This window comes from Amblyomma americanum, chromosome 3, assembly GCF_052857255.1.
Source record: "Amblyomma americanum isolate KBUSLIRL-KWMA chromosome 3, ASM5285725v1, whole genome shotgun sequence".
In the NCBI taxonomy this organism is placed as follows: domain Eukaryota; kingdom Metazoa; phylum Arthropoda; class Arachnida; order Ixodida; family Ixodidae; genus Amblyomma; species Amblyomma americanum.
The window spans coordinates 201,853,989-201,871,200 of record NC_135499.1 but is presented as its reverse complement, the minus strand read 5'-3'; the positions used below and the strand labels follow the sequence as shown (position 1 = coordinate 201,871,200).

Genomic DNA, 17,212 nt, shown 5'->3' with positions numbered 1-17,212 from the left:
CCCTATGGTAGCGAAACAGTGCTTTGTAATCCTTGAGGGCCGTGGATTGCTTTGGCCACAGTCAGAGCATCTTACCCACAGCCAGAGGGAGATTGTCGAGATTGTCCAGACCACAGCACGGCGTACCGCAACACCCTTCTGATTAACCTCCCTGCATTCTCTCTCCTTATCAGTCTCTTAGCTGATGTCATGGACTTCGCCCAATCCCTATGCACAAAAAAAGTTTGTGCATAGTTTGTTTAAATTCTGCTAATCATGATCATGTACACGGGTGAGACAGTCGACTTCTGTTGGGACATTACTAGTTTAGGTTACTCACAAACGAAACGCTTTACAAACGGCTACGAAGCGAAGTAGCTCATCTCCACTGTGATTTGCATTAAAAGGGTCCTAGAGGTGAAGTGATTGAATTGTCAGAAATCTGACCCAAGTGCAAGCAATCGGAGGCGGGGGGTGGGGGGTGGTGCCCTCTCTAGGAAAATGTAGGGGGCGACCGCCGCCTTGCCCCCCACCCTCCCTTTTTTCCGGGGTCCCTGCACACCACACCACACTACACCACACCTCAACACAACACGCCACGCAGCATGCCATGCCATGAAAGATATTTATTTCTTCGGTTCACTGGAATATATATAGATAGGTTACGAAGTAAGTTGTAGATTTTACAAGTCTCTGATAGGTGCTAGTTAGGATGTGCCACACGCTTGACTGCGCATGCGTACAGGTCTTCAATTCGTGTCGACAGTCCGAGTCATTGCTAAAAGCCTGAATGTCCGCAGTGCGAAACTGTCTTCGCCGCGTTTACAGAGCAGCTTCGCAACATGATGCTATCGTGACTGTTTCACAGCTATCGCATTTATCAATGAAGCTGGAGACGCGCGTATGAAAACTGTCTCTGCATTCTCGTCGACCCGTCGCGATGGCTCAGTGGTTAGGGCGCTCGTCTACTGATCCGGAGTACCCGGGTTCGAACCCGACCGCGGCGGCCACGCTTCGATGGAGGCGAAACGCAAAGGCGCCCGGGTGCTGTGCGATGTCAGTGCACGATAAGGATCCCGAGGTGGTCGAAATTATTCCGGCGTCCTCTACTACGGCACCTCTTTCTTCCTTTCTTCATTAATTCCCTCTTTTATCCCTTCCCTTGCGGCGCGGTTCAGGTGTCCGCCGATATGTGTGACAGATACTGCGCCTTTTCCTTTCCCCAAAAACTAATTCTCTTCGAAAATTTTGTGTAATCAGCTGTATAATAATTACAGCCGTGAAAAGCGGCGCAGCTGCTGTAACAAAATATTTTCGAAATGCTTTACATAGGTCGCCGGCTATGTTATATATGCGCCGCTTATTCCGCAAAACTGAGCGTCAAGTTTGGGTTAGAGGAAATAAGCTCTCTACCGCCCTTTTTTTTTAGCTTATCGCGCTAGACAAAGTTTATGACTATGGTCACCGAACCATAGAGTTTCTTACTATTAACTAGAGGGAAAGCTGGCGGCGCTTGGTGCGGGACAGTCGTTTTTTTTTTTTTTCAGGAACACAGAGTGGCGTTACTGAGGCGTCCCCTTCCGACAACGGCGCGTCCCGCGCGTAGATGACTTTGGCGCAAACGTAGTGTTGAAAATCCATAGTAGCGAAAACGCAACAGCACGCGACGCCAATAAAAGATTTTTATTTTCCGAAATGCCATGAAAAAAAAAAACTTGTTAAAGTGTTGAAGCGACAACATTTTTTTAAACATATTTCTTTTTAAGAGTGCGCTTGTTAAGCACGAAATAATGGCTTTTGTAGTCTGCAATACTTGGCCAATAGGAGAGCAAGCCATCGCTTATTTTGGCCAAACTTTACACTCACATGCTTTTCTGCTCATTTATTGCAATTTATAGACAGGATATTGAATTTTAGGACATTCTTGATTATCGAAAAACGTTTGTGTTTCATCATTTCTGGCGAAAAGTTGTCGTTGCGCAGTCGGTAGCTCTCCGTCCCATGATGCTTAGAGCGCACATGGTGGCTGACGTGGTATCGAGGAAGCACCATGCAAACTCCCATAGGCGGGCGCCACGTCAGCCACCATGGGCCAGCGGTAGACCTTGAGTGTCGCCACTCGCCCGGTAATTCTAGGCAGCTTGCATCTATGAATAATTCGAGTAGGAATCAGCCACTTCCTTTTATTGACATCACAGCCCAACCAGGAATTGTGTGGTTTCGTTTCATAGGGTGTAACGTCCCAAAGTGACTCAAGCTATGAGGGACGCCGTAATGGAGGGCTTCGGATAATTTCGACTACCTGGGGTTCATTAACGTGCACGGATATTGTAGAGTACACGGGCCTCTAGAATTTAGTCTCCATCGAAATTTCACCACCGCGGCCGGGATCGAATCTGCGTCATTGGGCTCAGCAGTCGAGCGTCATAAGCACTGAGCCACTGCTGTGGCATTTGTTTCCCAGAGTGTACGCGAAGTCACCAACCGTGCAATAACCTGAAGGCCAGAAGAGCCTGTATGCAATATAGCCGGATACCGCGCGCACAGAAGCGAGACGACTGCCGATGCAGGGACAATCCAGACATGACGAACACGGACGAGCCACTCTCCCTCGGCTCGGAGGAGGAACGGGAGCCTCATTTCGCACGTCCGAGAGGTCCGGTGTGTAGATAGGGCTGAACCAATGCTCGAGGGCAAAATAGTCGTTCTCCTAGGAGGGAAAGGTAAAAAAAAAGTGTCCATACAAACATTCGTGAAGTCGAATAAATGGAAAGGCGTAGGCTTTATATCGAGTACGAAGCCGCAGTGAACGGGACGGAAGAGATGCTGGGCGTCCCGCTTTATGAACAGAGTCCAATCCCGCAGCTCTTGAACCACCCATGGAGACACGTTTACTATCTTAGGCAGCACCGTCTCTTCCAAAAGAGCCGCAAGCTGCCTGTTGCCAAGTGGTCGTCAAATATCGGGAAGCGTTGAGGGCAGGCAATTTTTTATACAAGACCCCCCTCCCCCCCCTAAAAAAAAACAGTAATAACGTATCTTTCCAGCACTAAGGCAATAAATCAATTTGAACGGGGATCGAGGGTCGCTCTTCTCTAAACTCTATTTGCTCTAAAACACTTTTATTTTGTTTATACGGTGCACGTGGTAAATTTAGATACTTGAAGAGGAACGAAAGCAGGCAGCTCGGTTTGTTTCCACGGCAACGCGCTATGCGGAAAATTCATAAAGTGACAGCATGACACGCGCACTTGTTTTTATGGCGTCGTCTACGAACGACCGCCATGACATATAATTCGAGGCATCCTGCAGTCGCTTCGTTTATAGTATTCGCGTAATTGTTTTCGTTTTCTTCAAGCTTCATATACAAGAATTGAGACCAGACCAGACCAAGGTGTTTGAGGTCGGGGTTAATCTGTTTGGCTTCGCAAGTCGCACAAGTTCGGGTACTCGGAGTACCCGCGAAGTTCTGCTGCCTCTTAATGCAATCTCAAGATGCCAGGTGTGGAACGAATGCTTGTCGCACAGGCTTTTCTGAATGATGTTCGTGCCTTTTGCCGGCGTTTATTTCGTTAGTTGCACCTGTGTATCAGCAATTTTGCATGATCTATACGACCACTACATTCAGGAAAGCTTATGCTTGGGTCATTTGGTACAAACGCATTGAGGATGCGGTTATAGCGCATGTTGACAAAGACTGCAGGCAGGGACAGAAACAGCGCTATCATTCATCCGCATTTCATTGACTGCACGGAGACTAATACAATAAATCCAGCGTGCAAAGAAAAAATTTCTATCGAATTGCGAAGGCCAGATGTCAATTAGGGGTGCCAGCACTTCGGTGAGAAGCCTGCCACAACACACGACCGGAGAGATTCCTTCATCCGAAAGATCAACAGATGCAACACAGATGCATTGCGCTGGTTTCTTGCGTAACGAACGTGCCTCTGGAACCTCCCGATTCTCATCATTCCTGTTTTCAACATCGACAGTGCATTTGATAATCTATAGCTTGCCAGACTTGCAGGGACAGTCATAACAGTGCGCGGACAAGTGACCATCTTTGCTTCGCTCCACATTACGCTTTTAGTCATTGAGAATGTCGCCTAGGCATCTTCCGGTTTGAACGATGTACACGGTCACACACGTCAAAGGAGTCATCATTCCATCAGCCCTTCTGTTTGCTGAACATAGCGTGTGGGGTGTTTCCTCTTGCACGCACATGTACGGCTAAAGAAAGGGTTCATAATCTTGCACAACTTCGACAGCAGAAGAAAACCAACTCCTCGTTTGCCCTACTGCTATTTTAACTGTCTGATATGCCGTGGATAGCTTGGAATGTCTTTTGCTGATATTTTTTAATAGGCTTCAGACAACTGAAATAAGCGCCTCCTTGGGGTAGACCTCAGAAATAAGGCGATTGGCTGGCTCGTTAAGGCTAGCTACCATGAAGAGGGGACCAGACCTTATCAGGGCATTTCTGCAGCACATGATTTCTACGCCCTAACGTAACAGCTCTCTATAGCCCTCTTTGCAAGCTGCTGTTTGGAGGATGAATATTAAAGAAGCAGCTTGTTTGTTAGCATTGCGGTAGTAGAACCAAGTAACATGCATCTGCAAGAAAATAATATTAAATCCAGAAACTGCAACCTATTTGCAATTGGTATCTCGTGGTTAAAATACAGTGGCTTAAAGAGCTGGGTAAAAAATGCCTAAAAGGAATAAATTCTATTTAAAGCTAGGCGACCCATTGTCAATAAAATTAAGCAATCACCCACAAATATAAAACATTTAAACAGTTCTGTGGGCTACCGGAAGGAGGTGCTTGAGTCGGTTGCGGAATGCCTATTAAAAAATCTGGAATAGCCATTACAGGCTGTTCATCAAAGAAAAACAGAGGGCATCGATGATTCCGTACCCACTGGTCGGATCACACAGGATCAAGAGAGTTGCCAGTTGAGCAAGTGTGAAGTTTTTTTTTTGTTCCACAGACAAGTTTTCAAAGTTCTGCAAGATAGCGAATCTTTTCCGCTGTTGCACAAAGGGGTGCAAGAAAAAATATCGGAAACAACGTGCTCAGTGCACTGAAGGAGGGGTATATCGGATTCTGTTGACAAATGGTAACGTATCAATCGGGCAAACCGTAACACTTCCTTCCGACCTCTTCAGGATCACAACCTTTTAACTGATTCTTTATGCCAGCTTCTCTCAGTGGTGTGACACGTGGCAGATGAAAATTAACTTTAGTTAAACGGTCTTCATGTCATTTAGCAAATCCTTGTCTCATTCCCTTTTCACATAATCGTTTGACGGTTTGTTCCTCAGTAAAGTAACTAAATATATTTACCTCGGACTGCTTTTAGCTTCCGACATGTCTTGGCCAAAGCACCTCAATCCAGCGGGCGCGAAAGTACTTCAGAGACTCGGGTATCTGCGGGTCACATTACGGACAGCACCACGTCCTACAAAACATTTAGCTTACAAAACGCTAATCCAACCACTTATCGAATACGGCTCCGTTGTTTAGAATCTATATCAACAATTGTACTGCGAGAAAATTCGTTTTATCTACCGTCGCTGCAACAGAGAATTTTCGCCTTCGTCTAATCTTCGCGCATTATCTCTAACCCCACCTTCAACTCCCCAGTACTGCGAGTGCCTAAAGCATAACCACATGGTAATTAACTAGCCCCGCCTCATAAAAGTGAGCATCCATGTTAGTTTTTTGACTCCGTTATCAACTAGTTGCCATCATAGTTTAAATATTTTTCCACTTTACTCACGTACTGATATTTATAAATGCAGCTTTTTCACTTGCACTTCCGCAATTTTTGCCTGTCATTGAATGTCATTGAACAAATATACTTTGCTCATTTTATGTTCTATCTTGTGTGCACTTTTATGCACGTATACACGCATGAATCAACATATATACGCACCTGCTTACCATGTATCCTATATCCCCACTACCATAGCCCTGTGGAGCGGCAGTATTTATAAATAAAAATAAAATATAAATAACATGCTTACATGATCGTGTCCATACAAGCGTATTGTGGAACGACTCACAGGTGGTCACCTGACCGCCCACTGTCATGACGGTTGTCCCTGCAAGTCTCGCAACTCATTGATAAGCAAATGTACCATCGAAGTTGAGAGCAGGGGTAATAACAGTCGTGTAATCATAAAGACCCGCTCGATACGCAAGGAACAAGCAAATGCATCGGTGTGGCACCGGTTGATCTTTTACATGAAGGAAGAGCATTCTTTGATAGCACTTGGACACGCGATGCGTCAAGTTTTCTTCCTTTTATTTTGTGTGCTCGATTCTGTATATATACCTCGGTGCTGTGAGCAAATTCCGTTTAAATCACTCTATTTGTCCTTGCTTCGCTTCTCTGACATTACACGCTACAACGTCGTCAACAACAAGATTGTGTATGAACGGCAAGGAAATAAGTAACTGGAATGTGGGAATGCATCGCAAATTCTTCCATTCTTGTTCTTCTTCTCCTCAAGTAATAAATTCTTCTTTCTTCCTTCTCTTCCTTCTCTTCTTCCATTTGGACCTGTAATAACTGGTCGTATGCATTGTCTGCCGGAGAAAGGAAAAAAATCTCCAGCGCACTGAATTCCAACATATTTCCTCGGACGGACGGAAAGCGGCACCAGCGCCTCGTGTCGCTAATTCGTCAGAAAGTAGAAGCCAAGGAAGTATTCAACCAAATAATGTGCTTCTAGTGTCCGACTATACGTGAAGGTATCCGCAGAGTGATTGATAATGGAGTCAATTACCTTATGTTGCGACCCTCGCCTACATGTTTCCGTGAAGATTTCCTCAAAACAAGAAACAGCGAGTCGTTAAACAATGTGTAACTGTATCACAACCTTTGCCAAAATTAACCAGGCTGCATGGTTTGCTTCTCATTCGTATAGTAGATCCCTTACGGCTTCCCTAAAGGTCAGAAAGTTCTTGGAAAATCAGAACAAGGACTCTCCTTGCCATGCAGAGATTTAAAGCATGAGGGCTGGCATAATAGCTTGAATATACGATTTAGAAGCGAACCATCTAGCCTGGTTACTTTTGGCAAAGACTGTGCATGCCAACCTATCTTTTTTTTTTGTATTTCGAGAACAGCTTCGTGACTGTGCAGCGAAGCGTTTATGTGCGAATGCACCGTCTACTGCTAACATTTTGGGGTACAAACTTGAGCTTATGTTTAAAATGTAAATGAATTCGTGACGTATGTTTGGTATGTCGCCAATTTGTGACTCAAGGCTTTCACGCCAATATCACATTTAAAGTACGAACTGAAACCTCCACAATTATTTCTTCCTTTTTCGTCTCAAATCTTGCGTGTAAACGCCAGCGAAAGTGCGGATGAGTGTCCTGATCAAGAAAGCGAGTGGGTGCGGGGAAAAAAGAAAAAAACAGTATAAGTAAGCGCACAAAACATGTCTGTAGAATTTTGCGCGTTCACTAAACCTATGTAACCTACTGCTTACATTTCACCTGATCTACTTCTGTAAAATTCGTGTCCATTCTTTTTCAGGAGGACAAGAAGCCTTCAGCGCAGCATTTGTGGCGAGCGTCATGGTTGTTCGGTGCTTACCACCTACGCCCGGATCTGCCTTTTGGCAAGTGCGTCCATTGTTCCAGTGCATGACAATTATTAAAAATCCTTGTGCTCTATATGTATATCCTCAAGAAGGTACCAACAAAAAGGGCAACTCTTAATTTTCTCTCCTTAGCACAAGGGCATTTCCGTCTGTCCCGCAGGCAGTTATTTAAAACGAAATGCTTCTATCTCCCGCAGGCTCTTTTTCTTTTCGAAGACTTGCCATGTGGCATAAAAAGAGGCTGTAGCTAATACAGCTCGTGGAAGTCGTTCTCTTCTAGAGGCTTGAGCAGCCTTTCGCTCTGCGTGCTATAACTGGTGGCCTCTAATGATGATGATGATGATGATGCCCTCATGCTGAATAGCACGTACCCACGGCGGAAGATTGGCCAGAGTTCATTGCTCTAGAGCCGTGCCTTATAAATCGTAATCTTCTTCATCTATACCAACCATTCTTTCTGCGCTTCTAAGTGCTAACTGCCAGACAGCCGCCGTGGCAGTGCAGTTGAGTCAGTTTCCCAATATCCCTCAAGAGAAAAGTGTACAACAATTGTATATCTTACCGGTACTCACCTATGGAGCAGAAGCATGGAGGCTAGCGGAAAGGGTTCAGCTTAAGCTACGGACAACGCAGCGAGCTGTAGAAAAAAAAAATGATAGGTGTAACGTTAAGAGACCGGAAGCGGGCTGAGTGGGTGACGGAGCAAAAGCGGATCAAGAGAAAGAAATGGGCTTGAGGAGGGCCCATAATGCGAAGGCAAGATGACCGCTGGTCCTTACACTGGTCCTTAAGGGTAACGGAGTGGATTCCAAGAGGAGGCAAGCATAGCAGAGGGTGGGAGAAAGTTAGGGGGGCGGATTAAATTAAGCAGTTTGGGGGCATACGGTGGGCGCAGCTGGCAAAAGACAGGGTTAATTGGAGAGACATGGGAGAGGCCTTTGTCCTGCAGCGGGCGCAGCCAGGCTGATGATATCTCCAACCATGGCTTTATGTAGCCGAAACAGGCTAAAACTGAGGCTTGGGCGAGTTGGTAATCGATTGAGTAATACAGCGCGAATTGAAACAGGGATGAAGGAAGACACACAAGCACGGACGCTGCAGCCGTGCCGGCCACGAAGGTGAAAATGCGGCAAGGCCGAAGAAGAGCAGGCGAGCGTATATGGCGCATCGTCAAATAGCGAAAGCATCGAGGGACGCTTGTTGCCCTGCCCAACACTAAAAGCAGAAGCGGCTATTTCGTGGCTGTACTTGGAGCACTATATGCGACAAAGAAAGGCAAACGCGCTATCCAGCTAAGAAAAAAAAATGCAGTTGCTTAACTTGGCTAACCCTGGAATTCAGCGAAAAGCAAGCACTCTTGCTAAGCGTCTGAGGCTCGTCCATAGCAGCTCTGCTGCACGCTCGCGTCAGCCGTTCTATATGTACCCACACGACCACGTGGCTATGACGTGGTATCACATGTTCTTGCGACACCCCCATCAGATGTCATCACGTGGCTTCACATTACCCCATCGAATTTTCTTAAGGTCAGAGGTCAACTCAAAGGTTACCCAGTGTCAAAGATCAACTAAAGGTCAGGGGTAAAGGTCCGGGGCCAAGGGTTCGACACCATAACTGTACCACATATGCTCATACACGGTATCCTTGGTTGGACTGAAGGTCGTTCAAGGTCGTTGTGCTGCCTACCCGAAGACAGCTTTACCTAGCGTAGTGAAGCTTTTCGCTTCAAAATGACGGTGGTGGAGGCTACTCAAACTTTGAAAGCAGCCAGCGAGACATGCGTGCTGCCTAGCTCGAAGGACCGAGGAGGGCAGAGAAAGGCGTGCGCTCTGAGGAGTAAAAGCTTTGGCAATATACGAATGCGCCTACCACCATCTCGGAGGCCTCGAAGAAAGCGCGGCGCATCTTCTGCATAGTACATTTCATGCTTACACCAACTCTCGACGACGAGATAGGCTACACTTTTTTTTTTTGCAAACGACAATGCAAACGAGAAACCTCGATCTCGTGCTTCGCTCTTTGCTGTATATGACGCGCATTTGCACTGACCTTTAATTTTATAAAAAAAGATCGTTTAGCGCTTTAAAACAATTCTTAATTCAGGGGCATTTCCTTCATGGAGAAATCAGAAGATAGGTGGCTATGCACGATATTAATGAGCCCATAGTAATTTGTATGCCTGTGCCATAGGTCCTAACGCAGATCGCCGTCGCGATGGCTCAGGAGTTACGGTGCTCGGCTGCTGACCCAAAAGACACGGGTTCGATCCCGTCAGCGGCGGTCGGGTTTCGGTGGAGGCGAAATGCTAGATGCTCATGTACTGTGGGATGTCAGCGCACGTTAAAGAACCCCAGGTGGTCGAAATTTTCTGGAGCCCTTGACTACAGCGTCCCTTTTAGCCTGAGTCTCTTTGGGACGTTAAACCCCCATAATCTGAACCAAACCTTGCGCAGCCTCCGCGCGTAATGGCGCAACAGCAAGGGACTTTGAGCGAACATACACAGGTAGAGCGAGTTAAATTGTTCGCAGAGCTGGTGTAAAGACTTTAGGCACCTCGCGCATATCCTCGCGCATATACGCAGCTTGCGTGCGTTGCATTCTAAGGTCGCTTGCAGCAGATAAAGGTGGGCAGCCAGCTCATGCTAGCCCCGACTGCCTTCTTTAGTCAGGCATTCAGAGCACGTAATCTGGTTAATGGCCAAGGGAGCACTGGAATAAAGAATTCCTCGGCGTCGCGCGGGAAGTCTTGCGTAGGGACTATAGGGATTAGTGAGGGCCTGACCTGCAATGGAGGTAAACCTGCGAAGCCTTCCCCGTCTTTAATTTAACGCGCTTTTCCTTCACCGCTGCCCGTTGTAAGATTCCATGTGCACAGAGATCTCATTCAGTGCTTTTTGCATGTCGAATTGTTTGTTCTTTATTCGGTCACTGTTTTTTGTATTCAGTGTTGTGTACATGCATATTCCCGAAATGCGAAGACAGGCTGAACCCTCTGCACGGTGCTCTTAGGCCTCACCTTCTAAAGAAGGACGACCATACTTCCTTCGCCCCTTCCAAAGCCTTGGGTCAGGCTAAGACTCGAGTTTTTATGTGATTTTATTCTAATTTTATTTTTTTCTTCATGCGGTACATGTGAAGCACGTGAGATCAATACCACTGTGAGGGATCTGTGGATGCCCGCGGCTTTGTGGGAACCATCCGCCCTTTTGTTGCTGGGTTGGCGCCGCGGAGCGGCGATTTCCCCTCGCTAATCCCTGTCGGTGCGTCGGCAAGAAGCGGGCAAGGCGAGGTCGATGGACGGTGACCCTGCCCCCCCTCCTCGTCTTAGCGAAGACCGCCTAGGTTGGAAGGTCGGCAGAGGTTTTTCCTTTTCTTGAAGGGCTAAAACCGCCGTGCGAGACGGGTACGAACACTAATGGTTGACCGGAAGTAGTTAGACGTAGCGTACGGTCAGGTGCGCACGCGACTTGCCGGCGTCGCGGCGACTCCGACGCGCAAGGAAGGTGTAGGCTCTGAGGGAACGGGCCGGCTTTACGAAACGTAGCTGGAGAAAAGAAATGCCGCCGCGAAAGCAGCAACGACAGGCTTGGTGCCGCTTTGCAGATTTTTGGGGAAGCCTGTCAACAGTCGCCGCGAAGACGAGTAGTTTGTTACCCGCGGTGGTGGCGGCTCGGGTGAAATCGATAAATGCTCTAACGCTTGGAACCGCCAGGGTCACGGGTTCCCAGGGAGCCTGCGACACGTGAGGGTGTTTTTGGTGTATTTTCGTGTGTTTTAGGGCGCTGGGCTACTGATCCGGAATTCCGGGGTTCGAACCCGACCGCGGCGGCTGCGTTTTTATGGAGGAAAAACGCTAAGGCGCCCGTGTGCTGTGCGATGTCAGTGCACGTTAATGATCCCCACGTGGTCGAAATTATTCCGGAGCCCTCCACTACGGCACCTCTTCCTTCCTTCTTTCACTCCATTCTTTATCCCTTCCCTTGCGGCGCGGTTCAGGTTAATATACCTGTCAGTGGCAGAGACGCAGCAATTAAGAGAACAGAAGCAAATTTTCGGTTTTGTTTTTGTGAAATACGTGTTTTGGAGAGCTTCTGACCTTTTAATGCACGTGGGAAAAGTACACTCTGTTTTTGTATACGAGCTCGCGCTACAGGCGCTAAATGTGCTAATGATAGTACGTTCATCACGTGGTTTTTATTTCGCGCTTCATGGTGAGACCACATGAGACGGCAGAATGACGCGGCATCATTCGTTCGGCAGGCGACAGCCTGCGTCCTCCTGGTGGCAGGCTTGTAGGCTTGGCTACCTTGCGTAAAACTTATTACTTTTGGGTCCTCTTGGCAGCGAAGATTTGAACTTGGCTACATGGCTACTATTTGGCTCAATTTGAAATCGAAGTTTAGACCGAATAATTGACCTCCTTTTTAGCCGGAGGTGGACTACATTTTTGCTTGAGTACGCCGGAATGTCACGTATGAACACCATTCTATTGTGTTTGCCCTGCTCTAGAAAATTGACCCGTAATCATGTCCCAAACATAACAAAATACCCCTCCGTCCTGTGTTCATTTAATATTCCTCTGTCCTGTTCTCCCAGGTGAGACCCCCCCTCCTTTTCTGTGCAGTGCTGCTATCTAGGTTTCGTTAGAACCAGCAGTAGGACATATCCCATCTCCGCTCACTCAGGTGTTCCTAGCCGCCGCGGTGGCTCGGTGGTTATGGCGCTCGGCTGCTGACCCAAAAGACGCGGGTTCGATCCCAGCCGCGGCGGTCGAATTTCAAGGGAGATGAAATTCCAGAGGCACGTGTATTGTGCGATGTCAGTGCACGTTAAAGAACCCCAGATGGTCGAAATTTCCGGAGCTCTTCACTACGGCGGCCCTCATAGCCTTAGTTGCTTTGGGACGTTAAACCTTCATAAACGAAACGAAACGATAAACGATCAGATGTTCCTCATGGAAGTAAAGAGGTGACTTGCTACTTGGCGGATATACCTTGTTTCCACTGTGCACTACTGATACAAAGCGCGTTTTCTTGTCATCGGCGGCATATACCAACCGGATGTCCCAATTGTGCGACGCTGAAAATTGTAGCCGTGATTGAAATTCCTCTGAGCACATGGTTTCTTCTTCAGCCGTTAAGGGCAGCACCGGCGCTCGAAGACCAGAACGCTTTGAAAGGTTTAGCCGAAGGCCCTATTTATCTTACAAAGATGACAAGCTTCAGGGCAGACATTAGTGCCCCGGCACACGTCTGATAAGAAATCCGGTGTGGTCTGAAGAAATTTGGCCAAGGCTGTTTTTTCTGTGCATTGGGCACACATGAACTGCACTTGGCGAACAGCTTATTTTTTAATTGGAAATTAGCAAAAAGTAAAAAATCGCAAGAGAAAGACTGCAAACAAAATGCGCACATCAAATAATGCCGTTGTTAACTGGGAATAAAAATATGGGAATAAAGATTGTTATATCCGTGGTTAGGAAACAGTCTTTTTTCTCTGGCGACAACAAAACAAACTCTTCTAGTTGCTTTGCACGCTTTTCACTTGTTTTCAGAAATTCTTTGTGTTTCCGTGCTTCTGTCCTGAGGTATTTTTATACTTTTTTTGTTTAATTGACGATGCTCTTGTGCTTGAAAATTACAACCGCTGTTACTCAGCGTCCTACAATATTGATGAAATATCTCGCAACCTATCTACTTCTGGTAGCACTCCTGTGGCACCTTGGCTCTATTTTTGGCTATCTTTCGCACTTCGGCTGCAGGTTGGCTACTTTTTGGTTACATTTACGGCAGAATCACCTCGAACCCGGGTATGCGTAAGCTGATCTGCAACAGCGCACCGTTTAGCGCCGGGTCAGCTCCGTTTGCCTGAGGCCTAGGTAAATTGAAACTCGCTTTCTTCGATCGATTCCGCGTGTTTTTTTAGTCTTAGCGTTAGCCCCTCATCCGGCGATGGAGCTGTTAAGGCGAAATCCTTTATCGGCTCATGACTCGCCAGCGGGGATGTTCGCAGAAAAGTGGTGCCACACTAAAGCTGTCAATCAAACTGATGACGTCACCAGTAGTTTAGTATGTCGTGCGTATGTCTTTACAAATATAGCGCAATAACTACACTTAGTAATTAGTTAATGAGTAATTAGTTATTTAGTGATTATTCAATTAGTAATCGTATTAGTGGTTGGTGTACTATGTCGTAACTTGGAACTCTGTATACGATAATGCACTGCGCATGCGACAATGCACCTGCGCTTCAGCCTTCTGCGAATAAAGATATTTGAAGATTCACAAACAATTGTGTAGTCTTTAATCACAATCTTCACCACACATCAGCGACACAAGCAGCAACAGCGTGCTAAAGGCTTTCGCCTCACCGCATTTTATGCAACAAAGGGCCCCCCAGAATTTTTTTAGAGATACCGTGAGGAATTTGTAACGTGTGTTGACGCTGGCCCTCTGTGCGCGTCGTAGGCCGTGGCATGTGACTCGTTTTTTGGACGGTGGACGCCGTCGGGTGTGGCGATCGTGCGAAATTTAAACACCGCGGTAAACATGCGAGCTGAAACTGGTTCCCCCTTCTGCCCGCACCTGTTAACGCCTGTTGACTTGTCATCTATGTCATCCGAGCCGCTGCCCTCTGGTGTTTATTTTCATCCGTTTTGCTTTAAAACGGTGCTTTGGCAAATAGTGCGTTCAGGATTTGCTTCGTGAGGCTCCCTGCGAAGGAGCTTCGTGAATGAACCTTGCTCACGCTTAAACAAAAAAATATTCTCCGTTGGAGTTTTGCGGAAGGAAGAGTGTGCGTTGCTGATCTCCGATTGTTACATTATTAAGAGACACCAAAAATTTTGAACCAGTGCTTTATTTTTTTTCGGTGCAAAAGAAAGTATTTCAACATGCATTGTTATTATACTTAAGCTGCATCCACTACAACCGTTATTTAGCGGCCATGAAATCGTTATGAGCTTATGCTATTTTGTTAATTTTTTTACCTTGTTAGCAGGCCAGTGTATTCCTGCATGCTTGAACCCACTTTACCTGTAGAGATCGGACTACTCTTGAAGGAAGGATTGTGTACTGAAAATTTCGGCTGTGAAGTTAATGCGTTGTTGTCTCTAGCTCACATGCGATAGTTTATAGCAGACATAGCCGCACATGCCTCAGCTCAGTAATTGTAATGAATTGTGAGTAATTACTTTCTTACTGCACCCACAAAATTTTGAAAGGCTTTTTCTGGATCCCGCGATGAATTTTGTGTGCTGCTACCATGTACGTATATGTTCCGGTATTAGATGGTGCAGCAATGCTTTTTTGTGTTCCAAATGCCGTAAGGCTATCTATGGTCGACCGGTGCACTGTCTGCACAGAAGAGAGGGGAAAATCTCAGGGTGATTGCCGACGTTTCTACAACAGCGCTTGTCTTCCTCTTCGTCAAGACAAGCCCGCTTGCCGAAACGTTGGCATACACCCTAAGGCTTTCTAGCAATTCTCTTCTAATATGAAAATAAGGAAAGATTAGGAATTTGGTACAAGTGGCAGTCTCCGTTTTATCTTCAAAACTATAAGTTTTTCAGCGTAAATGTGGTTTGCATAAAATATTTTTTACAAGGACATCAGGCTGTATTCGTGCTTTCAGGTTTAAGTGCTTGCATTTTTCGAAATAAAACGCAGACGTTGGATAGCCCTGAAATGTAATAAGATTGGTTTAAGGACAATAGGAATTCAATGACTGCGATAATTCACCAGCAGTGATGTTCAGTGATGTTTCAGTGGGAGTTTTCCTAAAAGCTCAAGGAAGTACGTCACTGATAAAACAACACAATATCGACTCAGCGGTAATCAATAAAGTTTCAGCAATAAAGCATAAAAGATTTTCAAAAAATCTCAATGCCTCCACAATGAAATTGTAACAGAATTTCCAAATAATTTGTCTACGATGACCAATATTCTTTACATGAATTTTCAACATTTTTTTACGGGATATATATTGGTATGGGTGTGCCAAAGTGATCATGGATACCGCAATCCGGAGACTATGTCGACCGCTCGACTACCGAAAGCTCATTAAGGGGTCGCCTGATGGAATCATTTCACAACTCACTCATCCGCAGTATAAGAAACTCGGGAAGCACCAGCCGCCGTATTTGATGTAAGCTGTATTCTGTCCGCTTACAACAGCACATCAAGTGATGTCTTCTTATATACGAACGAGTACTACGAAATGCGTTGAAATATGCCTCATGGCCTGAATCCACAAAGGAGCAGTTCATCTCGCATTCGCGCTGTGTTTTCTCCGGGCCTTATCGTTTTCAAGTTTCCCAAGAGAGTGACACAGCGGCTGTCTTTGCTTGTGCCAAGGTTGCTCCATAAGGAGGTGAAACTCTGCGATGTTTTGTGACTCCATTCACATGGTGAACTTTGTGCCTGCTGGTGTCATCCTTCGCGCAAAAGCCCCCCGCAGCACGATAACTCCAGGGCTCGCTCAATGCGACGCCATCGCTCATGTACTACGCAAGGAACGCGACGGCGCAACGGAAATCCGGTAAGGGCTGGCCGTCTGCCGTCTGCGCCTGACAGCCTTCGGCGTCGTTTGGGGTCGCCCCTGCAGTCGTCGTCCTGCTCAAATAATTATCTCAGAAAGCTCTTAGTTAGCTGCACGCGACCACAGCGTTCCTTCCGTCTGGCCGGAAACGAGCCACGGTGCTATAGTGCTTCGCCAGAGAAAGCCGAATCTTGAACGTTTATAAACAAAAATTTTGAGCACTCTTCCGTAAGAATAGCGTGCAGCTTTCTGACATTGCTTTGAAAATAAATTTCTGCGGATTGTTTTCAATAGTCTTCCTCATTATTACTGTGATAAACGTGAGTGAAAATGTCACTGAAAAGGCGAGAAAAAAAATTCTTTTGTACCTGATCGAAAAAAAATTATGCAAGAACGCCTTGCCATTTTTTTCTGTTTTCTGAGTCATGCTGGCAGAATGGCATGACTGTAAGCTCCGCTCGCAATTGAACGACATCGTACAAAGAATCGGAGCCTGAAAACTTCAGGAAAGTAAAATAAAAAAAAGGTGACCTGCTCATACTCGCTACACTGAATTATACGTTAGCATAATTCCTTTTGCGATCATACTGCGCGAACAGCTTTTGCTTTCAGCTAAACTGTCACCGAATTTATCACGTGAGGTTGGAGCTGACGTAACCTTACTATCAGTATACAGTGTTTTAAGAGGGTGTCCAGTAGGATGTTTGTAGTAACAAGAAGGGGTAAGCAATCAGAGGAATATACAGTGAGAGGTGACTATAGGGACAACTTCATACAACTCCTGTTCTCAGTAAAAATGGATTCTTTGGCTCTTTCTGGTTGAAGCGATAATTATCAGGCAGCAAGAACGTCATTAGCGGCGAGAAAAATTGGATTTGAAAGTTTTTTCGTGAGTCTGTCCAAACCCGCGACGTACCGAAAAAGGTGTATTCCCACCGTTTTGAACTGAATGGCGGTGTAGCTTAGCCTCCGGGATCCGCGCCCAAAAATTTGGTGTCGACGCACGCATTATACTTGCACTCTCAACGCGAATACGTGGATATAAAATGGATTGAGTGAGTTCGAGGGCAGTTTA

The 17,212-nt window shown here is 46.3% G+C and overlaps 1 long non-coding RNA gene across 1 annotated transcript in view; it reads right to left on the bottom strand.

Moving 5' to 3' along the window:
• Positions 1-2,365: 2,365 nt before the first annotated feature.
• The window catches only part of LOC144123582 (uncharacterized), a 30,985-nt gene continuing 16,138 nt past the window's right edge, over positions 2,366-17,212 (bottom strand). The window contains exons 2-3 of the long non-coding RNA XR_013313116.1: positions 8,172-8,236; positions 2,366-2,689 (exon numbers count right to left, since the gene is read on the bottom strand). This is a non-coding gene — a long non-coding RNA (uncharacterized LOC144123582). The remainder of the gene's footprint in view (positions 2,690-8,171; positions 8,237-17,212) is intronic.